Source organism: Symphalangus syndactylus, chromosome 15, assembly GCF_028878055.3.
Source record: "Symphalangus syndactylus isolate Jambi chromosome 15, NHGRI_mSymSyn1-v2.1_pri, whole genome shotgun sequence".
Taxonomy (NCBI): Eukaryota; Metazoa; Chordata; class Mammalia; order Primates; family Hylobatidae; genus Symphalangus; species Symphalangus syndactylus.
The window spans coordinates 81800718-81825107 of NC_072437.2; the positions used below are offsets into that span (position 1 = coordinate 81800718).

Sequence of the window (24390 nt, forward strand, 5' to 3'; positions counted from 1 at the left end):
ACAGGTGCGATGGGCTGAGCGTCGTGGGCTGTTGGCTGCCATCCATAAAACTGTCTAAGATTGATTTCTCTCCCCAGGCTCTGCAATCATCCACAAACTGGCTTTCTATTAGTTTCCAGGTAGCCTCCCTGAAGTACTTGTATATGGCAGTCTACTCTCCCTGGTGACTTTTTTCATCTGTCCTCTGCAAGCAGACATGAGAGCTGTCTTAAGGAAGTTAGGGCCATTGTTGATCTATATTGTACTGCAGAGATGACAGCAGTTTCCCTGTGAAACCTAGTAAGAAATACGCAGCAGCCCAATGCACAACGTACCCTCCAAAACAAGTTTTACAGAAAGAATTACACTTATCCCTACCATACATGATGCACTCTGATTTTTTTCTAGTCTATTTTTTGAATTAAAAATTAAAAATTTCTAGTCTATTTAATTTTTTGAATTAAAAATTAATTCAAAATGGTTGCATCCTCAACAACTGATTTTATAACCCATGAACAGATTTCAACCACAGTTTAAAAAACACTGCGCTTCAGAAGAAAAGCCCTCGGTTGGGGACAGATCAGCAGGGTTCAGAAAGCAGTAAAGTTGGAACCCCACTTTGCATCCTGGTGAGAACTTAAAGTCCCATCTCAGTCACAGCCAATCCGAAGCTCCAGCGGCACATGAAAAGCAACTTCTTTTGGGATTGAAGGCACATTGGCAGATTCTGCAGAGAAAGCTGGGGGCCAGTTGAGCCTGTGGATCCAGCACCACCTTGAATCCATAGAAAGACTGTGAAATTAATTTCCATTTATTTCATAAATAAATGTCCATGCTGGCAGGTTCAATTTGTCAGCATTCACTTACTGGGAATCACAATTACTTAGGATGGGCGTGGGGAATTCTTAAAGGTAGGAATCCACCCCAAGCCTGCAGAAAATCAAACTGTCAGAGGAAGACATGCATAGGTTTTGCGTACGTGTTTTTTAAAAGATGTAGAAAATTCTGATGCCGCCCATCCACCAATGAACATTTGGGAACCAATTCACCACCAGACTTAGTTTAATTAAACCAAAGCAGGGACCCAGAGGCAATGCCGCACACCTAACCCACCACATTCAACCTGATCTCTGACAGCTTCTTTCTCCTTTGACGTTCAGGAGCATCTGGGGGCTCCTGGGGGCTCAGTGGTGATGATACGCTGTGTTTGGTTTTGCTCCAGTCCTTGCGTGTGTCTGTGGCCACAGACTGGAGCACAGTGTGCTTACTACTTGACTTGACTTTTGAGGCTCTACAGAGGAGAATAATCATGTGTTATGGAAAGGCTAAGGTCTTTTTCTAGGTCCCCTCCCCCAGGACATCATCACAGGTCAAACACTGTTTCTGGGAAGGCCAGTGCCCCTTGAAGGTGCTCCCTGCTTCGGAAGTGCCTAAACACAGGAAACATGCCCTCAGACATGGGGGCTGCACTTTGTTATAAAACAGTTCTCATCCTATCCAGACACAAGAACATTCTAACATAATATCCCTGCAGTTCTTCCACAATTGGTCCCCAGAGCTTTGGAGGCAAAATGTCATCTGGGTGATGTCCTTTATCCTACAGCCATCATCGGGCTTCAGCTGCAAGCTGTGAACGTATATTAATCGCTCTCAGCAGCAGGTCCCTTTCTTCGAGAAATCTTCAGGTCCTGAGGCTTCCATCTGCCAGCCATGGGCCATGACTTCCTCTCTAGGGGTCAGCAAACTTCATCTGTAAAGGGCCAGTAAATATTTTAGGCTTTGCAGGCCATATGTTCTCGAGACTGTTAAATTCTGCTGTTGTAGCCTGAAAGCAGCCATTGACAATATGTAAATGAATGACCATGGCTGTTACCCAGTAAAACTCAATTTAAAATACAGGTGAGGCCAGGTGTGGTGGCTCAGGCCTGTAATCCCAGCACTTTGGGAGGCCAAGGCGGGTAGATCGCCTGAGGTCAGGAGTTCGAGACTAGCCTGGCCAACATAGAGAAACCCTATCTCTACTAAAAATACTAAAGTTAAGCTGGGCACAGCAGTGGGCACCTGTAATCCCAGCACTTTGGGAGGCTGAGGTGTGTGGATCACCTGAGGTCAGCAGTGTGAGACTAGCCTGGCCAACATGGTGAGACCCCATCTCTACTAAAAATACAAAATTAGCTGGGTGTGGTGGCACATGCCTGTAATCCTAGCTACTCAAGAGGCAAGGCTGGAGAATCACTTGAACCCAGGAGGCAGAGGTTACAGTGAGCTGAGATTGCACCATTGCACTCCAGCCTGGACAACAAGAATGAAACTCCATCTCAAAAAAAAAATTAGCCGGGCTTGGTGGCACATGCCTGAAATCCCAGTTACTGGGGAGGCTGAGGTGGGAGGATCCCTTGAACCAGGGAGTTTGAGGTTGCAGTAAGCTATGATAGTGCCACTGCACTCCAGCCTGGGTAACAGAGCAAGACTCTGTCTTAAAAAAAAAAAAAAAAGAAAAATCCCCAGGTATAATCCAGATCTAGTGAATCAGAAACTCTGGGGGTGGGGCCAATAGTATGGGTTTTAGAAGCCTTCCAGGTGATTCTTCTGCAAGCTCAAATTGGAGAACCCTGCTCTCAGTCTGGTGCCAAACCTGTCTGCTCCAGAGAGTTTTTGGTGGTTAGCCATACCTCTGGACAGTCTCTTCCCCTTCCTCCCTCACAAATTTAAGTACACCCTTAGTACTTAATTAACTCTTATGTACCTAGAGATTTGCTCTCAGCTTGTTTCATGTTTATTTTGTCTCCTAGTTAGATTGAAACCCGTTGAAGGTACAGTCTGTGTGTGACTCCTTCCATCTCTATCCCGCCACTGATCGATTTTAAGCATTTAATAAAGGCAAGGAAGGCCTTCACCTTTATTAACTTTTTTGAAAAATCTGTGCTTAACTATTTTCAGAATTTTCAGCCCACAATTTACTTTCAAAAATACACATTAAATGCCTACTCTGTGCCAGGCCCTGTTTTAAGGCACAAGTCCTGGCCTTCATGGAACTTATATTCCAGTCAGGGAGACATAATAAGCACATAAATTATCAATAAATACTATGAAGAAAAATAAAGCAAGATAATACAATGGCGACTGGCGGGGTGACAGATTTTAAACAGCCTGGTCAGAGCAAGGCCAAGAAGAGAGCACTGCAGTTTTAGGACCTAAAAGAGAATATGCAGGCCTTTTATGTTCTCTCTTTACAGATCAAGCCTAACAGTACTTGTTTCAGTATTAGGCAGGTTAGAATGCCCTGTGCTGCAGGAACAACAACAAAAGCTCAGTGGCTTTGCACGTAAACGTTCACTTCTCTCACACACAAGTCGAATGCAGGCTGGTGAGGGCTTCCCTCCACGTGTTGGCTCAGTTGTCCGGGTTCTGCTGCCATCCCAACACCAGGTCGCCTGTGCACAGAGAAATGCCGGGGGATGACAGCTCCCCCTTTTAGTGATTCAGTTTTTCATTTACAGGAAATCTCCAGGTGTGTTTTGCCTCAGCCAGTCCTAGGGTACGGCAGGTGACACCTCCGACCCTCTCGGAAGCACACCCAGGGCGGAGGGAATGATGTTGGGAGAATAGTAGAAATTTCTTCGGTTCCAAAATCCGTATTGCTTCCTTATGGGAAAGGGCTTATTTTTCCTTGTTTTCCATCTGGCTATTACCATTTTGATAGCCCCTCTTCAGGCTAGATAAGCTGGGGGTGTCAGGGACAGATGAGAGAAGAAAAGAGGTACATTTCTGGTGACAAGGCACAAATAGGCTTGTCAGGGAGCGAGACGCACACGCAGGATAAGGGCTCTCCGTGATGTGGAACGAGCCTGTCTTTGGAGCTCGGTAAGGCGGAAAGCCAGGTGGGCTGGAGCCCCACCCTTTCCTGCGCTCCCAGGCTGAGGCTCCTGAAGGCTTCGGGAGCACAGCAGCACCTGGTTGGCCCGCAGCACCCTGCCTGCTTGGCCTGGACTCCTCACGCTGCCGCTCAGTGCACAATTGAATTTTCCTACTGAGGAAGTTGGTGGCTGCTGGAACACGCAACGATGTTCAATATGATGATGAACAAAAAGTATCTGCAATTAGACATAACTCCACAGCACTGGTGTTTGCTGTCTCTTAAAGGAGGTTATTTGGAAAAAAAACGAAGAGGAGTTGATGACATTGTTCCGAGCTCTGCATATGGGAACACTTGGACTTTTTACACAGTAGGAAAACATTTCATTTGTCCCCTGCCTATACAGCCCAAGCTCCTGTCTGGGTGTTTCTTCCTATTTTTCAGCAAGTGCTGCAAATAGGCGAAGGATGGCAAAGGAACAGCAACCCTCCCCTGTGGATCGGGGCCATTCACGGTTGGAGTCACCAAACCTGTATTTCAGGGGACATCTTTCCAGCTCCCAATCTCCCAGCTTGGCCGGCTGCCCTGAAAAGGGACTGAGACTTGGCTCTGGGAAAGACATGGCTCCCTTTCAGGCTGAGTGAAACCCCTAAGAGTCTCTCCCATTTTCTAATATCAGGGCTTGCTACCCGAGCTCATTGTTTGTTAGTGTTGGAAAAGTTTCCTGCTGCTTTCCAACCTGGCCCATCTACCCCGGGGCTGAGAAGGGGAAAAGTCGCTGATGTCATAACCCAGCTTGGTTTTGCTGCCAGTGGCAAGGGGGTGGGAGGAAGCCAGCTAGCAGCCTTCCCTGGGGCAGCAATGACGGCAGGAGGCCAAGGCCGGCCAGCCGTGCAAAATAGGCTGCAAATCTTCATAACAAAAAAGCCACCCTTGACAACATATCCCTAGGGTGCGGGGGCGGGGGGGGCTCTTTATGCCTTTGTCTATCTGTATGTCTCTCTCTCTCTCTGTCTCTCCATTTCTCTGTGTATTTTTCTGTCTCTGTCTCTGTCTCTCTGTGTCTGTTCCTCTCTGTCTCTGTTTCTGTCTCTTTCTCTTGCTAAGGAACAGCTCTTGCCACTTTATAGTGGCAAGACTACTTATTCTCTGTTTTGAAATGCAGAATATGCCAGGGATTGGGGTATCTAGCACATCACCTCTTCAGACTTCATGCACTGCGCCCACAGTGCCCCGCTGCAGGCTTGTGCTGGGCTGGACAAGCCTTCCCTCCATCCCTCCCCAGGCCTAGGTGGCCAGTGTGCCCTCCCTGCAGAAGCCGGTCTCCCTTCCCCTCTCCCTCCATGCTCCCTACTGACCTCTTCCCGCAGCCAGGGAGCATCTGGGGCAAATGCAAACAGTTCTTTGGTCTGCTTATTTGCTTTTCTTAGTGCAAAGGTGGAGGAAGAATGTGGTTAGTGCAGCCACCATGGCTGCCAGGGACAAAGTCGGTTCTGGGGAAGGGGAGCGCCAGAGCTTGCCAGCCCAGCAGCCAGCCCTGCCGGAGGGCCCCCAAGCCAGGATCCTGTCAGTCTCCATCTAGAAACCATACAGAAAGCACTTTTGTAAATGTTAACCGAAAAGGTCCCCCTGTGATGGCTGTGCTGTAAATCAAAGTAGACAGTGTGGGGTGGGGGCGGGGCACACGTCTTGTCTCTGGAGCCATCACAAAGCAGGGAGGGGGTGCTCCTTCAACTCTCAGGTGGGGGCTGCAGCTCCCCGCTAGTCCATGCTGGGGAAAGGTTTTTAGGGCCTGGAGTCACCCAGGACCCATCTCTGTCCAGGGGCCGCTGTGTAATACTCACCATTAATCCTACACATCTGGGAAGCATTCTCCTGCTAAAGATAAGATAAAGTCCAAACGATTTGTGTTGGGAGCTGGCTGGGGGGCTGGGGGGAGGCCAGGCCTGGAAGGCTGGGCGCACAGGAGCACCCTAACCAGCCTCCGCGGCAGACTCCCACAGTCTGTCCGTGTTGCCGGGCAGATTCCCTAAGCATGGTGCACTGAGGTAGAGCAGGGAATCTGGAAAATTATTTTGCTTTACACAATGGAGACTGTGTTATTTAAGTTTAAAATACCATGGGGGAGGAAGGTAAGCATAATCAGCTTTATAAGAGAACAAGCAGGCAGGGGAGCTTTTCCCAGATTCCACCCTTTTGTTAAATCTGAGGTTTCCAGAATGTAGTTCTTCCTTGCTCCTGCCGCCTCCCACCTGCCTTCCTCACTCTCCCCTCTCCCTCTCTGCCTTTCTCTGTGTCTGTGCCTCTATAACAATAAAAATCATCAACGCAGCCATTGCTGTGAGTAAGGTACTGTTCCAAGTGCTTTTCAGATCACGTAACCCCCAAAACTCTATGAGGAAGGTTCTGCCTTCTTCTCTGCATTGCACTCTCTTTCTCTCCTGCTGCCTCTGTCTCTCTCATACACACACTCGCCCCCTGACACACACACACACACACACACAAACACACCCCTTAGGCCTCTCTGTATCACCTCCACACACTCACACACATACCCACAGTCTTGTCCACACCGAGAAGATGCAGTTCACCTCCACCGGGAGGGACAGCCTCAGAGCCTGAAGAACGCCAGCCTTCGCACTCCTGCGCTCGGAGGTTCTCCTGAGCTACCTGAGGCTGCAGTGGCTCTGAAGGCCTCAGTACTCACACCTCCCCGAACTTGGTTGAAGATCGTGAACAGGAAAGCAAGCTCTACCCCTGCTGACTCTACCTGCCAGGCTGCCCAGCCTAGCAGGGCCAAGGCTGGGTCTACTCTCTCTTCTGTCCTTGGCACTGCTCTGACCTTTGAGGGGAGAGAGAGGCAGCCAGAGGTGAGAGGGAAAACAAAAGAAGACTCTGGTTTCCAGCAGCAGCACTGACTAGAGAACAGGGAAGCAGGGATTCTGGTCCCGGCCATGCCCCTCACTGCACCTGGACAGCGGGCAGGATATTTAGTCTCCGTAGGTTTTCATTTCTCTCACAGGAAGATGGATTATCCCCATTTTTATTTTAGAGGCAGTCAGAGAAGCCCAGTGTAAAAATACAAAGGAGGAGCAGACTCTTTGCAGCCCAGCCTTCACCCTCCTTCTGGAGCAGCCCTTTCCAGACTTGCTCACTGAATAAATCCTGCTGGGGCACAGACTGTGTGCCATCCACGGCATCAGGGGGTGCAGTGCCAAGCACCACTCCCTATTCCCCAGAAACTTACAGCCAAGAGGAGGGAAACAGGTGAGCCAATCAACACGCTCTCCCTAATGGTGACATAAACTAACAAGGGGCAGCGTGCAAAGCACAGTGGATCAATTCAAGGAAAAGGGAGCTAAAACTGTCTATCTACTTCTAGGAATGTCCCCAAAAGAACTGAAAGAGGGACTTGGAGAGATTCTTGTACAGCCATGTTCATAGCGGCATTATCCACTATAGCCAAGGGGCAAAAGCAACCCAGGTGTCCACCGGCCGTAGAGGATGAACGGGTAAACTAAACGTGGCACATCCATACCATGGAACACTATTCATCATTGAAAAAGAAGGACATTCTGACACATGCCCCCACATGGATGAACCTGGAGAACATTATGCTTAAGCGAAATAAGCCACTCACAAAAAGACAGATACTGTGTGATTCCACTTGTGTGAGGTAACTGGAGTGGTCCCATTTATAGAGACAGAAATGAAACAGTGGTTGCCAGCAGCTCAGGGGAGGAAGGAATGGGGAGTTGGTGTTTCATGGGTACAGAGTTCTGGTTTGGGATTATAAGAACATTCCGGAAATGGGTGATGATGATGGTTGCACAATAATAAATATATTTAATGCCGCCAAATTGTACACTTAAACATGGCTAAGATGTTAAATTTATGTGCATTTCACCACAATTAAAAATAATAATTTTAAAAATTGTTGAGTGTGTGTCCAAAAAGTAGCCAGGGTTTGGCAAGGGTTGGGGGGGAGAAGGAGAAATGACGCTGCCCAGACCACTATGATAAGGCCTGAGGCCTGCCTCCGCTCCCCCGGCGTGAGGCCAAAGGGCCTTTGCACATGCTCTTCCTTTCACCCAATGCTTTTCCCCTCAATATTTCCATGACTCAAATTCACTCAGCTCTTTCTTCAAATGTCACTCCTCAAAAAGCCCTCACTGACACCACTATTATAAAGCATGTACATGCACGCGCACACGCACACACACACACACCACACACATTCTGCCCACCACGTGCTGTAGCAGATTTCTGCACAGCACTAACCACCATCTCCTATGCTGGTATATATATCTTTATTTATTTATTTTCTGTTTCCCCAACTAGAATATAAGCTTCAGGAGGACAGGGGCTCTGTTTTGTTCACTGTTCTCTCCCCTATGCTTGAAAGATTGTAGGTGCTCATATGAATTTGAAGGATGATGCGGAAACAAGGAAATGGGGGTGTCTGCCCAGCTTGCCAGGGCTCCCCTTCGGAATTTGAGCCCAATGCCCCCACCTGGCTACAAGCCCACCTACTGAGGCTTACCTTTTTTGCATTTTTCTCTCTCAAGAACCTTGCAGGGAGGTGATGACAGGGTTTGGGAATTTGACTCAGAATCACAGCTATATAATATCTATGATCATCTTCTACCTTTTAACTTGGCCTTACGGTTTAGATACCAGGAGAATGACAGGGAGTGAATTAAGAGGGGAGATTCCATTTTAGCTAACATACATAACTCAGTTTTTAAAAGAGAATCATACGATTTTTGAGGTGGACAAGATCACAGACTTCGGCTGAGTTTGAAGCATTGAGAGAATATCCAACTGCAAGTGGGTCGCAGAGCCCTGGCGATGCGGATGGGCCTGTGTTGTGCATTCAGTCTAGTCCTGCACATAACCAGGGCACAAAGAAATGTGTTTGCTAAAGAGAAGCTGCTGGTGCCAGCAAGGACACAAGGAAGTGCTCCAGGAGGCCTGAGGCAAGCTCACCTGATTAGCCTCCACTTCAGGCTCACCCTGAACCCTCATGGGCGCGGCTGGCTCTCAGGGCCTGTGGTTCCTAGACACTAATGCTTATGAACCTGATGCTTAAAATTGCTCATGGACATCGACATGCATTATGAACTCCAGGGCCGGGCGTGGTGGCTCATGCCTGTAATCCCAGCACTTTGGGAAGTCAGTGCGGGTGGATCACTTGAGACCAGGAGTTCGAGACTAGCCTGGACAACATGGTGAAACCCGTTCTCTACTAAAAATACAAAAATTAGCAGGGCGTGGTGGTGGGTACCTGTAATCCCAGCTACTCGGGAGACTGAGGCAGGAGAATTGCTTAAACCCGGGAGGTGGAGATTGTAGTGAGCTGAGCTCTCGCCACTGTACTCCAGCCTAGGCAACAGAGCGAGACCCTGTCTTAAAAAAAAAAAAAAGGACTCCAATCTCCTCACCTCCCCGCTCCCAAATTAGGTTTACCTAAAACAAAGCCAACTTTGAGTAAGAGTTCTATGAAAAACTGAAGATAGAATGGCAAGTTCCTTTGCTTTTTTTTTTAGATGGAGTCTTGCTCTGTTGCCCAGGCTGGAGTGCAGGGGCGCAATTTTGGTTCACTGCAACGTCTGCCTCCCAAGTTCAAGTGATTTTTCTGCCTCAGCCTCCTGAATAGCTGGGGCTACAGGCGCATGCCACCACACTTGGCTAATTTTTTGTATTTTTGGCAGTGATGGGGTTTTGCCATATTGACCAGGCTGGTCTTGAACTCCTGACCTCAAGTGATCTGCCTGCCTCGGCCTCTCAAAGTGCTGAGACTACAGGCATGAGCCCCCTTGCCCGACCTCCTTTGCTTTTTCAAGGCAATAAAGTCAACTCCCACTAAATGCATTGCCACTGCGACATTACTGCATCCTCATTCATTGTGCCTTCGAATTCTACTTCAGGAATCACAGATTCTCCAACCTACAGGGAAAGCTAAACATCACTAGGCTCATGCTTCCTAACCTGTGGGTTGCCATCATTTCATGTGCCGTGAAATCAATGCAGCGGACCATAATGAGAATTTCATTTGAAAATTGAAATAGAGCAGAATGAAATAGAAAAGACCACAGGGCATTGCACATAGAAAAGTAAGTCTTGCTTCATGAAATTTCTTGTTCAGTTATATATAATTATGATGTGTTTACTGCATTGCATTATGAAATGTTTCTTACTATGATACCTGGTCAAAAAAATTTTGAAGGCTACTCCTCTGATCCATTTTCTATATAAGTCTCAATACTCCCATATCTAGCTGATGTTTAATCATTCCATAATCCATGAGCTTATTCAGTACCTGTGGTGTGGAAGGCACTGAGCTGGATCCTGGGGCAATGAGGATGAACAGGACACTGTGTGTCACAGTCCAGGCAGGAACCAGGGTGGTGGAGGGCACACCCCGATTAGGTCGTAAGAGAAGAGTTTAATAAAGGAAATATTTATTCAGTGTGGGCAGAGTGTAGGGAACCCTAAGGAGATAGTGCAGACTTCCAGGGCCATGAACAGCAGAACAAGGCAGGCAGGGCTGAGGGAAGGGAGCTGCTTCCAGAACCTGAAGCTATGTGGGGGGGACTTCCTGACAGAGAGGCTGTCGCCTTTAGTCAGGAGGCCACCAGCTCACAGGAACCCTGTAGGGAAGCTTCCAGAGACACCAAGAGCTCAACTCTCATCTCCTGCTGATGATGAGCCACATTGGCCAAATGCGCCCAGAAGCCAGAGGGCACAGGACCCCAGGGTGCCATCCACATGGGAGAGCAGTGGGGAAAGGGTGGAGGGTGGATATGGAGGGCAGACAGACAAAATCACTGTCTGCCGGGAACTTGTATTGGATGGATGAGAAGACACATCATCAGAAAAACCACAGTGGTGCCATAACTTATGCTGGAAGAGAGGTATTAATGACGACTTCCGGAAGCACCCAGGAGGAAGTGCTTGACTCCTGGGGAGGTTAGGGAAGGCTTGCAAGAAAGAAGTCCAGTGTTCTGTCTCCAAGCATCCTTTCCTTTGAAGAGCTGCCTTCCCTGCTTCCCTCCCTCCACGTGGTCCTAGTAGGATCTCAGAACAGTGCCGTCCTTCTCTGGTACAGGGTAGCAAATCAGAGTATGCTCCTATTCCCTGGCCACAGCCCCTCAGAGTCTTCCCTGGAGGTCTTCCACTAGTGACAAAAACTGTCTCTTGCCTCTGAATTCAGGAGACTGAGAGGCTGTACAGTTAAAACTATTCTGCCATCTCCTCCTATCCCAATAAGCATACATATTCAACTTAGGAAAAAATTGGGGGTGGGGCAGAAATTTTACTGGGACATGTTTTTCACTGAGGGTTACCTTCTAGTTGGGCATATACTACTGTATTCATGTTGATTGTTTCTCTTTTTGTTTGAGTGTGAGTCTCTGTCCTTGCAGTCTTGAAGCTGAATTTCTGTCCTAGCATGCCCTGCAGGTGCAGAAGCATGGAGAGGAGAAGGCACTTGGCCTGGTGAGGAACCTGCTGGGTGTATGGCCTGGCCAGAACCCAGGGTGCCTGTGAATGGGGACCTAGAAGGAGGCTGTCACAGTGAGTGTGAGTCAGATCATGAAAGGCTTGGGTCAGATGGGGAATGCATGAGTATTCATTAAGGATTTTAACAGACGGGACACACACAGAGGTGCATCTTAGAAAGCTCCCTCTGAGAGCTGTGTGGAAGATGGGTGGAGGTGAGCCAGCCCGGAGGAAGCCATGGGAGACATAGCAAGCACCAGAACTCAGCTGGGAACCCTAGAGCGGCTCTTGGATCCCAGAGGGACTGAGTAAAGTACAAGAGTCTACAATTAGTAGCAAGTTTCCGGTTTGGGTGGGAAGGTGGATGGTGGCATGAATGGAATCTTGCTTCCGTTTTTTCCCACATCTCATAATTTTGAGGGTCTTCTCCTTCCTGAAAGCATGATCGCTTTCCCCCTGAAAGCATTCTGAGTTTATCCATGTCCTATAGAAGACACAGGGCCCACAACAGAACAATACTCCAATGGAGGAAGGCACCATCCACACACTTTTATGAACACAGCCCATGGGGCCTGAGGATTTTCCTGGAAGTCATCTCACTGTGAGGGCTCACATGGAAAACAGTATTGTCTTAATGCCCTGAGGTTTTTTTCATGTAGGCTCTGGATCATTTTTTAATTGGCAAGTAAATATTTTTACAAGTGGTAATTTTTGTGTGCGTAGGTAATTTTTTTTTTTTTTTGAGACAGAGTCTTGCTCTGTTGCCCAGGCTGGAGTGTAGTGGCATGATCATGGATCACTGCAACCTCCGCCTCCAGGGTTCAAGCAATTCTCCTGTTTCCACCTTCAGAGTAGCTGGGATTACAGGCGCGTGTCGCCATGCCCAGCTAATTTTTTGTATTTTTAGTAGAGACAGGGTTTCACCATGTTGGCCAGGCTGGTCTCAAACTCCTGGCCTCAAGTGATCCACCCTCCTCAGCCTCCCAAAGTGCTGGGATTACAGATGTGAGCCACTGCACCCGGCCAATAATTCTTTTTAAACTACCTGAAATGCTGACCTATGTCATGAAACTTAGCATGTCTTCCCTACATCTGAAGACTACACATCTCCAATCCTTTGAATCCAATGTAATTCAGCAAGCAGTATGGTGTGAAGATTCTGGAATCCTTACTGTGGAAGATGTCTGAAAAGGACATGTTCTACTGTTTTGAAGCAGCTCTCTCCAATGTGGCAGAGTAACAGTGTGGGGGGGGGAGGGAGGGAGGGAGAGAGAGGAGATAAAGATCTTTGGAGCACTGTCTAGTTGTGAAATGCTGTGCGGAGTGGTTGCTATGACTTTTCAAGGTTCTGGCGATATTTTACCTTGAGGTTTACCATATATAGCATCTTCCCAGCTCAACATGTCTGAAAAGCTTTTACCATGTGAACTTCTGATTTCCTGTTACCCGTCTACACTGTGGATAATTCATGACTAGTTACTGGCCCTTCACCTTTGTGATCTTTGCCTTAAAATGTGTCCCCTGACTCTACGGGTTTGTACTGTCCTCGGCTTTCTCTTTCCTGGGGCTGCCCTTTTGTTTACTTCCAAAAACCTCATTAAGTTTTACAGATGTACCTTACAGGCGGTGGTCATAGAAAGCAGGCTTCCTAATACACCCTTTGCAAGTTTTGTGTAAACTACCTTAAAACTCACTGTTTCCTCCTTCTCCTTTCCCTCCCTGCTTTCAGTAAACTCCCACTTCAGGTCTCATCATCTCAAATTGTTTCTCCACCAGCCTCCTTTGTTCCTCTTAGATCACCATTTTTGCAATCTGAGCAGACAGGCCCTGGGCCAAGCGGTGTGTCCACCACGTCACGTGGCTCCCTCTTTCTGAAGATCCGGGGGGATCCTGACACGGAGATCTCAGGATGGGGAAACTGTGTACTTTCAGCAGATCCGCTCATTCTACTGACATTTCCCGAACACCTACTCTGTGTCAAGCACCCTGGGAGGGATGGAGTGGTAACTAGAGAGAAGACAGGCCCACATTTACAGGCAGGCAAGGGGAGCGCACGAGGAAGCCTCCGGCGACTGACCCAGGGCGGAGGAGAGTCACAGAGGAAGGGGTTGGTGAGCAGAGCTGGGAATGACATGACAAATGAGACAGCACACAGCTGGCCCCAGAAAGGGAGAAATTTGGTTTCTCCGTGCTGTGGAACTGAAGAGCTGGCAAGAGGAGAGGAGGGTGTGAGACAGAGGAAGGGGCTGGGATTTTATCTAAGAGCCACAGGAAGCTGTTGAAAAATTCTAAGCCAGAAGCAATGCCATCAGACTGATCATCTTTCCTTCTTTCTTTGATAGCTTGGAAGCAGGAACTGAATTTGCAGCCCACTGCTTGCAGCTCTTGGGGGCCACCATTCTGCTGTTTGAAGATTCATTCACCCTGCCTTCGTATAACTTGACCACTCTGTCCTTATTTATTAACTCTCCTGGTACTGAATGCATCTCCACCAGCCCCACCAAATACGAATAAACCACGTTGGCACATTTACTCTCGTAACAGCCCTTGAGTTAAACATTTATATCTCATCTTACAAGGAAGGAAATTGAAGCCCAGAGAAATTCAGTGACTCACCCATGGCCTTAGAATTTTTTCATTCATTTCTGGAACTTGTTCACTATCTCGCTTCCTCAACTGACTGGAAACACAACAAGGGCAGCAACTGTGTTTGCAGTGGTCATGGGAGTGCGCGCGCCTCCAGCACAGCAGCTCTCACGCCGGGTCCCAGGCTGGGCTGCTGACCCAGTGACCCACCGACCCTCCCTTCTGGTAACACTGGGAACCAGCCAGGGTCAGAGTCGGCGTCAGAGCCGGGGCTGCCGGACTCCTAGACTGGAGCACCCTCCACTCCACTGTCTCCTCCTGCCTGCCTTCTATATCCATGCTTCTAAAGAAGATCCGGCATTTAACTTTCAAGTATTTAGGGTAACTAAAACCAGGTTCACATTTGGTTGCCCTTAATGCTAGATCCGGCCAGGCGTGGTAGCTCACGCCTGTAATCCCAGCACTTTGGGAAGCCGAGGCGGGCGGATCACCTGAGGTCAGGCGTTCGAGACCAGCCTGGCCAACATAGTGAAACCCTGTCTCTACTAAAAAATACAAAAATTAGCTGGGCATGGTGGCAGGCATCTGTAATCCCAGCTACTCTGGAGGCTGAGGCAGGAGAATCACTTGAGTCCGGGAGGCGGAGGTTGCAGTGAGCCGAGATCGTGCCATTGCATTCCAGCCTGGGCAACAGAGCAAGACTCCATCTCGAAGAAGAAGAAAAAAAAGCTAGACCCAGAGCTGAAAGGAACCCAAGCAATGATTCTAATCCAACCGACTCATTTTACGGTGAATAAACTCAGGCTCAGAGACTGCAGTGACTCCCCAATGTCATGCAGCTCCTTACCAGCGAGGCGTGGACTCAGCAGTGTCCCCGGGTGCCTCCATGTGTCCTATACAGTGTTTACTGTGTCGCTTTGTTCATTCAGAAACATCACGAGTAAATGTTTAATTCAGATTGCTTATAAAACTCGGTTATTTATATGCTTAGATATAGGTCTGGTGAGAATTTATTTTAAAGAGATTTTAAACCACAGCCCCTCTGCATCATTTTGCCTCAGATACTCAGAATCGGGGTGAGAAAATATTCTTGCCCACCGAGGCTCGTCGCTGTCCTGGGGCCTCTCCCCGCTCACTCACAATTCTCTCCCTGGGCTGTCACATCCACCGAAGGTTTCAGCCACCACTTACAACCTGCAGAGTCCCAAACGGTCATAACAATAGCTAACACGCACCGAGCATGGCTCATTCAATCCTCACCAACCTAATGCACTCCACGCTACAGAGGAGGAAGCTGGGGCACAGAGAGAGGAAAGGAATTGCCCACAGTTGCAGGCGGTGCACTGGGATGCGGCAGGGTCCCTTCCCCAGGACAGAGTTATCCGTAAAGCTCAGCGGCAGCCCAGGCTCCTCCCCATCCCCAGCTCTAAATCCCAGTGACCAACTGCCTGCTGGTTTCCCCACAGAGCTGCCCCATAACCAACTCAAAACTGAACTCAGCTCCTTGACCCTGAACACGCGGGTTGCCCACACAGCACCAGTCGTTGTTGGCCCTCCCTTCCTTTCCTAACCCATCACATTCCATCCACCCTTTCATTCCTAGATATTTCTCAGACCCGCTCCCTCCTGCCAGTGTCCATGGCTACAGCTGCCCAAGTGGCCTCTGTGCTGCAGTATCAGCCGTGGCCCCTGCCCAGGCCCTGGCCCCCAACCAACACTGCCCCACAAATGTCAACATAGGATTCCCAAGGAGTCTGGGCACAGGCCCGCCTGCCTGCCTCAGCTCTCTTGGTGGCCCCGGAGCCTGCCGCCTGCCATGTTGCCAGCCTCTTCTACGGTGAGCAGCCTCGGCTTTGGCTGCAAGACCCAGTTCCCTGAGAGACTGTCCCAATTCACGCAGCTCTGCTTTTATACCTCTCTTCCTTCCTTCCCCTTGTATTGCCTCCCTCCCCTCATCTCCAGCAGAGATAGTCACTTCCTCTTTAGCTCCAGCAGGCTACCCCTTAAACTCACACTAACCCAGGACTTTCTCTAGATGACAATTGTTTACTTGCCTTTCTCTGCTCCCAGGCAGTAGGAACTATGTTATGGCATCCAGAGCTATATAATATATAGAGTAGTTCCATAGAGATCTCATCACATTCAGATGCATGGGTGGAGTAAAGGAAAGAATGAGAGGCATTGTGATCCTGAATTTGATGGGTCAACTTGACTGGGCTAAAGGATGTCAAGATGGATGGTAAAGCATGATTTCCAGGAGTGTCTCTGAGGGTTTCTGGAAACGATCAGCATTTGAATTGGTGAGCTGAGTAAAGCAGGTGGCCCTCCCCAGTGTCAGCGGGTCTCACTCAATCCACTGAGGGCCGGAGTAGAACAAAGACAGAGGAAAGAAGAGTTCGCTTTCTCTGCTTGAGATGATTTATCCATCTTCTCCTGATTTTGGATGTCAGAGCGCTGGGTTTTCAGGCCTTCAGACTCGTGCTGAATTACACCACCAGCTTCTGTGGTCCCCCAGCTTGCAGACAGCAGATCGTGGGACTTCTCAGCCTCTATAATCACATGAGCCAACTCTCATAATAGATCCCCTCTTATATTCCCCTCTTACATATGCATATGTATATTTGTTTATGTATATGTAGAGTATAGTATATGTATATGTATTTGTATATGTATATGTATATGTATAGTATATGTATATGTATATGTATTTGTATATGTATAGTATATGTATATGTATTTGTATATGTATATGTATTTGTATATGTATAGTATATGTATATGTATAGTATATGTATATGTATAGTATATGTATAGTATATGTATATGTATATGTATATGTATATGTATATGTATATGTATATGTATAGTATATGTATAGTATATGTATCCCATTGGTTCTGTTTCTCTGGAGAACCCTGACTAGCACAGGCATAAAGCCCTACCAATCAGGACCGCACACATTGGACCGGCCTATTTCTGCTGGGCTCTCAGCCTGCATGGGCTACTCATTGCTGTGCCTGTGACAAGCATTCCTGACCAACTCCTCCCTCATCAAAGCCCAGCTCCCTTCTGCCTCCAGCATCACCCGAATGGGGCCTCCACGGAGCCCAGGACATCAGTCCCTCCCCTCATCCTCACCCGAAGGGCATCCCTCAGCCACACTGGGAAGAATGATTGGAATCTGCCTGTTGATGGTGGGGCAGAGGGGCCCAACGGTCCAGGAGGGAGCTACACGTGGTTTGCTCTGTCTGATGAAAACAATCAGTGGAGATTTGTGTAGTGAAGGTACAAAGGTACCCTAAATATTATTTACAACTGAGATGTGATTAGCCTCTGAAAGGAAAGGTTTGTAAGGCCGAAGAAGAGCATCAGGAATTTAAAACATGTAAAGTTAGCGAATTCCAGAAGGCTACAATTTTAGCGAGATAAGCCTGTGTTCCCTGCAGGAGTCACCTGAGTCCTCCTGCTGCCACCTCTGCCTCCTCCATGTGAGAAGGAGGAAGTGAGAGCTCTGGAGTGTGGAAGGGCCCAATGAGCCCAGTAGTCCTTAAGCCCCAGGAGACACTCACCACTCTCGTGTCCACGTCTCAGTGCAGATGGCAGCCCAGAAGCCTTGCTTGCTTATAACAACAGTAAATAGGAGAGCTGGGTAGGACCTGCTTCACCACCAAGCTTGCTGCCTTTATTTAGCGGGAGGAGGAGCCTCAAGTGGGGAGCCACCAGGCCAACCCCCGTCCAGACCTTTCCAAGTTATTTCCTTGAGGATCAAGGATCATGCCACTGCACTCCAGCCCTGGTGACAGTGGGAAAGTCTGTCTCAAAAAACAAACCAGGTTGTCTTATTGAATTCACACTGTTAGGAGATAGATGATAAATTTGAATTGAGCTCTAATTTTGTGAAGAAATTATTTTTGGGGGCAAATGCACTGGTCCTTCTTTCAGACACAAACTTACCATTCATTTTCTCAAAAATAAATACATCTAGCTGAGCTACATAATATATGCGCCCTGCAAGAACTTTAGAAAACCTAGAAGAGCACACGGAGAAAATAGTACTCATCAGGAATCCCACCAGGCAAAGATGAACAGTGTTCACATTTCATGGAAGTGCTTCTAGCATTTTTGATGTGTATTTGTTTTAGCTTTCCAAATTGCTGTTGTACAGTAATACTCTTTTGAATCTTGGTAGCATTTGGTTTTGCACTTTTTGCAATATGTTGCAGATAGTTTCTTCTTTTTTTCTTCTTTTGCTTGGTTTGCTTGTGTTTTAATTATTCTGTTTTGCATTATTGTTTAAAACACCAATAAACATTTTATATACATATCTTTATGAAAAATAATTATTTTCTTAAGAAAAAATTTTAGCAGCAGGATTACTAGACCAAAGTATATGCACGGATTTAAGGTTTGGGGTACATGTTGCCAAACTGCCGTGAGGAAATGTGAAGCCAAATGCAGAAATGCTGTGTGTTTCCACACACTCTCAATCAACTCGAGGTTTTATTGTTCTTTTCTCCTCATCTCTAAGTTGATACACAGCCCAGAAGACAAATGGGGAGACAAACAAAATGCTTTAGCTGATTGCTGGTAACGCAAGGTATTTATATAAGGATTTCACTGAGTTCTTGTCCACTGAGGTGAAAGGAGAAAATTCAGAGTTGAGGCCTGCTTAAATGCCACCAAGCCAGGAGCCTACTCAATCCATTAGAGCTTCTGAATCCAGTCATTTTTTTCTGGAGACAAATCCTGCATGGTCTTAGGCAAAGCAAACAACTTGTCTCTACCATTTCCTTCTGCAACCAAAGAACCAAAATTATTCTAAACTCCAGTAACTTGGTTTCCCCACCTGATCTTCCTGCAATGGTTTCGGTCACAGGCTCAGGAGGGCCTGGTCTCAGGTATGCCTCTTCCTCAGCGACCATGGCCTTTGCAAGAATAGCAGGTAAGGAGGCTGAGGAAGTTCATAACCAGGGATGGAATTCAGTGGCTGCATGAATTTGGATGGGGAAAAAAAAGGCATATTTGTTTCACTAATCTTTAATTGTCACTTAGACGATAAATGCAGCAGGCAACAGGCCATACTAGTGTTAGCGGTTTTGTGACTTTGTCAACAGAAGAAAATCATAGATGTTTTTAAATCTATTACAGTTGTTGCAGAGATTTTTAAATGTCATTAAGCTCATCACGGCTTTGAAATTACAGTAATTAATGAGACCTGATAGTAGATCTTATTATTTAATGTGTTAATGAACAAATATATCTATGCATTTCTTAAAATATTCAGATAACTGTATTTTAATATAAATATATATTATATATATTTAATATAAATCATTTAATATAAATGATCCCATATATTCAGATTTTAACATTTAAAACTTTGTTCTAAGGGGTTCTATAGGTTTCACCAGACACCAAAGGAGTTTGTGACACACAAAAAAATTAAGAACCTAAGAGAAGGAAGCTAAATGTTGGGCCCTGTGGGTAAACCAACTCTTCTGTTTTATAATCTCAAAGTTATAAAAGATTTCCCTAGTAGTGGAAGAAGAGAGATATTTTTGCATACCCCTTTTCCATTCATTCATTCATTCATTCAACAAACACTTATTTAGCATCAGCAAAGTGCTAGGGCTGGGCAAAGTGGCTCGTGTCTGTAATTTCAACACTTTTGGGAGGCTGAAGCAGGAGTATCACTTGAGCTCAGGAGTTTGAGACCAGCCTGGGCAACATAGAGAGACTCCTGTCTCTACAAAAAAAAAAAAAAAAAAATCAAAAAATTAGCCAGATGTGGTGGTGCATGCCTGTATGCCCAGCTACTCAGCATTGATTGAGCCCAGAAGGTCAAGGCTGCAGTGAGCCAAGATCGCACCACTGTACTCCAGCCTGGGTGACAGGGTGAGACCCTGTTTCAAAAAAAAAAAGACAGAAAAAATTTAAGTGCCAAACAAAGAGAAAAAACAATACCCAGACGCCCTCCTGAGAGAATCACTGACTCTGGCAGGTTAGAGAATGATGGCTGGGCCCACCAGCAGAGCCACAGCTGGAGGAAATGCAGATTTCAGCTGCTCATTGCTTTGAAATCCATGGACGTTCCCTCCCTAAGGAAGAAATTCCATCAGAATAATTAATAGTGTCCCCAATAGAGAGCTCTTGGCACTCTGTGACTCCCAATCCTCTCTGTCTATCAAAGTCCTCCGCAGCCTTCAAGATCCCACCTTGGATGCCCCTTCCCAGCTGGAGTGAATCATTCCTCTCTCAGCAGGCTCCCTCCCAGATGTTAGCACCGTCGCTTCTCATTTGCATTATTTATGAGCCTGACTTGCCTAGGATCCAGGGCCCTCAGTGTTGTTATGTGATGGCATGCGCCGCCCCAGTCCTGGAGCCCAGCAGGCCTGTTCCGAGCTCTGCCTCCCCCACTTCGAGGCTGATTGACTTGGGTAGCTGACTCCCCTCTCCACTGGCCGATGGGCATCTGCCAGGTCTACCAGGGGCAAAACTGTGCCACCTGCTGCACCCGGAGCTCTCTAAGAGTTGTCTCCTACATTCTCCACCCAATCCAAACGTGATGTCCAAGAAGCACTCACCTGCTCACCCGCTCAATGGAGGGCCACTTTCCTTCTCAAACTGCTCACACACAATCCTCATAGCCCACCCACTAGGCCTGGCATCCCCACTCTCTCTGCTGCGATGGCCTCTTCCACTCAGTCCCCCACATCTTTCCACACTCAGTTCAGGTGGCTTGTTTTTGTTTTTGTCGTCCAGGCTGGAGTGCAGTGGTACGATCTCGGCTCACAGCAACCTCCGTCTCCCAGGTTCAAGTGATCCTCCCACCTCAGCCTCCCCAGTAGCTGGGACTACAGGCATGCGCCACCAACTCAGCTAATTTTTACAGTTTTAGCAGAGGCGGGGTTTCACCACGTTTGCCAGGCTGGTCTCAAACTCCTGACCTCAAGTGATCCACCCGCCTCAGCCTCCCTAAGTGCTGGGAATGCAGGCGTGAGCCATGGCACCTGGCCCAAGTGGCTTCTTTTTGGAAGCTTTTCCTGGTATTCATCTTCCAGCACCTCAGGCAGAAATGACCGTTTCCTCCTTCACATCCCACTGTGTGCTGCACACTTGATGTCCCCTCCCTGGCTAGAAGTTCCTTCAAGGCAGATACCAGGTCATATTTATATTCACGTTTGTGGCCCCAGTGGCTAAAAGGCTATACTTACCTGCCGAATGAAGAAGTGAGTGGAGGAATGAATGGATGAATGAATGAATGCCCCTCCTCTCTTCTTCTTCCCCCTCTCATGGACTCTTTTCTATTTCTCCTACAATCATTTGTGGTTCCAGTGCTGGCTTAGCTGTTAACTCTGCGGTATGGATAAGTGACTTTATGCCCCTGGGGTTCAGTGTCTCTGTAACAGAAGGGAGTGGGTAGAACTAGAGGCGGTTTAGAGACTGCTCTTTTGCTCCTATGTAATGTGATTCTGTTGTGTAATGGTATGGGTGTCAGCATCTGCTGGGATGGAAGAGTCTCCCAAGGCCACACTCTCTGTCCCAGGTACCCACCAAGACCAAAGTCCTAACCCTCATATCTAGCTGGCCACTTAGTATTACTAACAGCTTTCATGTTTTTAAGTCCCACCCTTGCCTGCTCTTAGACCTTGACTGGAATTCAGGCCCCCATTTTCTCTCTGCAAACTACCTTGGTCAGCAACTCCAAGATCTCTCATCTCATCCAAGTCCATCTTGCCTTCTGCACAGCCCAGACGGCCAGCCCTAGAGCCTGGTCTCCAGGTCACCTTATTTGGGGGCAAAGGCTTCTGCAGAGACTGCAAGGATTCTTCACGGTCTGAATTTCCTGTTGGAATGAAAATTCCTTGACTTCAACACTCCTTTCCCCAAATCTTGGGTGTGATTCTAGCTTGATTGCTTTTCTCAAATTCCTTTGCAGCCTTTGACATCTGAACTTTCTGGGCAGATCCCCACTTCCTTGTTCACAGAGGACAAATTTGGTTGGGAGGAGGAACATTAAGTTTCCCAACACCTGCAGACTGATTTATCTTTGCACCGACCTTCATTCTCTTGCCCTTTCTCTGAGAAGACCCTGATTGCCCTCCTGTGTGTGATTCCAATTTCCTCTTGCCTCCTCGGGGACAGTCAGCCTTTAGCTCTGTGACTGATAGGCTTGTGCCAATGTCTCCTATCTTCCTATGTTTCTCCTTGATTCTCCATCTAGTTGTTTCTCAATTTCTTTGTCTTGTAGCTGAGTTCCTTCAAATGCCGACTTCCACTGACTCCCCCTCACCTCCTACCCATTGCTCAGGCCTCTAAAACTAGGTTCTGCTCCAGCCCATGGAAGCTCCTCACATCCTGCTACTCACTGACCTGCATGGACACTTTCCTGTTTCGAGTGTGCCTGGCATCTCTCCAGCACGTGATGACGTGCACCTCCGCTTCCTCCTGGACCACCCAGGCTTTCAGGGCCCTCCTCCCTTGCCTCTGGCTACTCTTCCCAGTCCCTTCTGCTGGCTTAGCCTTCAGCGAGCCCTGCCTGGGCTTCCATCCTGGGCCCTCTGCTCCTGGGCTACACTTGTCCTGAGCAGCTCCACCACCCCTTGTGTGGAAATGGCTCTCCGTCACCCTCTGCAGCTGTATCAGCCAAGGCTGGTGGACCGCGGTAACCAGCCCTGAGTTTCTGTGGCTCAGCACATTTCAACTTTGTTTTTCACTCACTTCGGTGTTCATTATGAGTTGGAGGGAGTAGAGGGAGGAGGTGGCCCCCTTCAGAGTCACTAAGAGGGCCGGCTCCTTCAGTCCTGTGGCACTGTCCTCCCCCACATCCTCCAAGTCCTCCCAGGCAGCTGGTGGATGCAGAGAGAGAATGTGGGAAGTTTCCCGGGGGCCACACCTGCAAGTAGCACAGATCTGTTCTGCTCACATCCCGTGGGCAGACGTGGCTGTACATAGCTGCCAGGGAGGTTGGAGATTAAGAGAAAGGCACAGAAGGGATGTCGGTCAGTGTCAGAGCCTCTGTCAACCTAACCCAGACCTCTCCTCTAGCCCAGCGCCTTAGGAGAGATCTCCACTTACTTATCTCACAGGCTCCTCATTCTACATAGTCAGACTTATTGCCCCTTTGTTTTCCTGTCCTGGCAGTGGTACTATCACCCACCCAATTACCTGAGCCGGAAGCCGGAGAAGGGCCCCATGCTCCTCCCCTGGCCCCACCCTGACAAGCCTCTCTGTCCTGGTGAGTCTCTGGTTCACCCCTTCCTTGCCCTTACGCCACCCACCGCTGGATTCAGGCCCTCGGTTAGCTAGCCTCTGATCTATTTCAACAGCTCAATGGCAGATTGCTCTGCAGACTCTCATTTGCTTTCATTCTTCCTAAAACAGAGTCTATTGTGGTCCTCCCCTACAACTTGGTAGCATGATTGCAGGGCCCACCAGCCCTGAGCCCTCCCTCTCCCCACTCCTACCTCACTGGCCCTCTCTTTCCAGCTTATGGGCCCCAGTCACAGGAAACCAGCTGTATTTTCTATTCCTTTCCGCATGTTCACAAAAAGATAGATGTCTCCGACATTCCTCTCCTCTTCCTGTTGGCTGTCTGCATTTTATCGTAGAAGGAGCCGCTCAATCATCACTTGCTCAGGGATCCTTCTAGACTTCCCCTGATAGAGTTGACCACTACCTCCATGTAGATTCCTGTCAGTCATTCACAGAATGGTCTCAACCACGAAGACCAGTTAAATATGTCAGAGAACGTGTCCTTCATCTATGGTATCAGTTGAATGATAATGAATTCAACTGGAAACTCCGGTAGGGCAGCTCTAGTTCTTTCTTCGTCTCTTAACTAGATAATTATAATTTCCATAAACTATGGGAATGCAAAGTAGTATGCAACAATAATTATTCCTTCTAAAATCCAAAGCATGCAACCATAATTATTTCTGTGTAAAAAATAAACGGAATCCCAATTTGTTGACAAGTAAACAGAGAAAGGACCTGTATTCATTAGGGATCCTCTAGTTTGCAAGCCACAGCAAACCTAACTTAAACCAGTTCAGAGAAAATAGCGATGTGCCCACAGACGCACAGCTCAGCCCAGCTTTCCTTCAGCTGCCTCTGTCTCCTGGATCAAATAATGGCTCCTGCAGGGTCCTCAAGCTTTCTGCTCACAACTGAATCCCTTCCTTCCTTCCTTTCCTTCCCTCCCTCCCTCCCTTCCTCCCTCACTTCTTTCCTTCCTTTTTCTGATGAGGTCTCACTCTGTCACCCAGGCTGGAGTGTAGTGGCATGATGATAGCTCACTGCAGCCTGGCTCAAGTGATCCTCCTGCCTCAGCCTCCCAAGTAGCTGGACTACAGGCATGTGCCAACACACTCAGCTAGTTTTTGTATTTTTTGTAGAGATAGTGTTTCATCTTGTTGCCCAGGCTGGTCTCTATCTCCTGGGCTCAAATGATCTGCTGCCTTGGC

The 24390-nt window shown here is 47.9% G+C and overlaps 1 long non-coding RNA gene across 1 annotated transcript; it reads right to left on the bottom strand.

The window, feature by feature from the left end:
• Window positions 1–1023: 1023 nt before the first annotated feature.
• On the bottom strand, window positions 1024–6762 carry LOC129464150 (uncharacterized). The gene is made up of 2 exons (XR_008651453.2): window positions 6391–6762; window positions 1024–1729 (listed from the first exon to the last, which is right to left on the bottom strand). It is a non-coding gene; the product is annotated as an uncharacterized lncRNA (long non-coding RNA).
• Between the last annotated feature and the right edge of the window lie 17628 nt (window positions 6763–24390).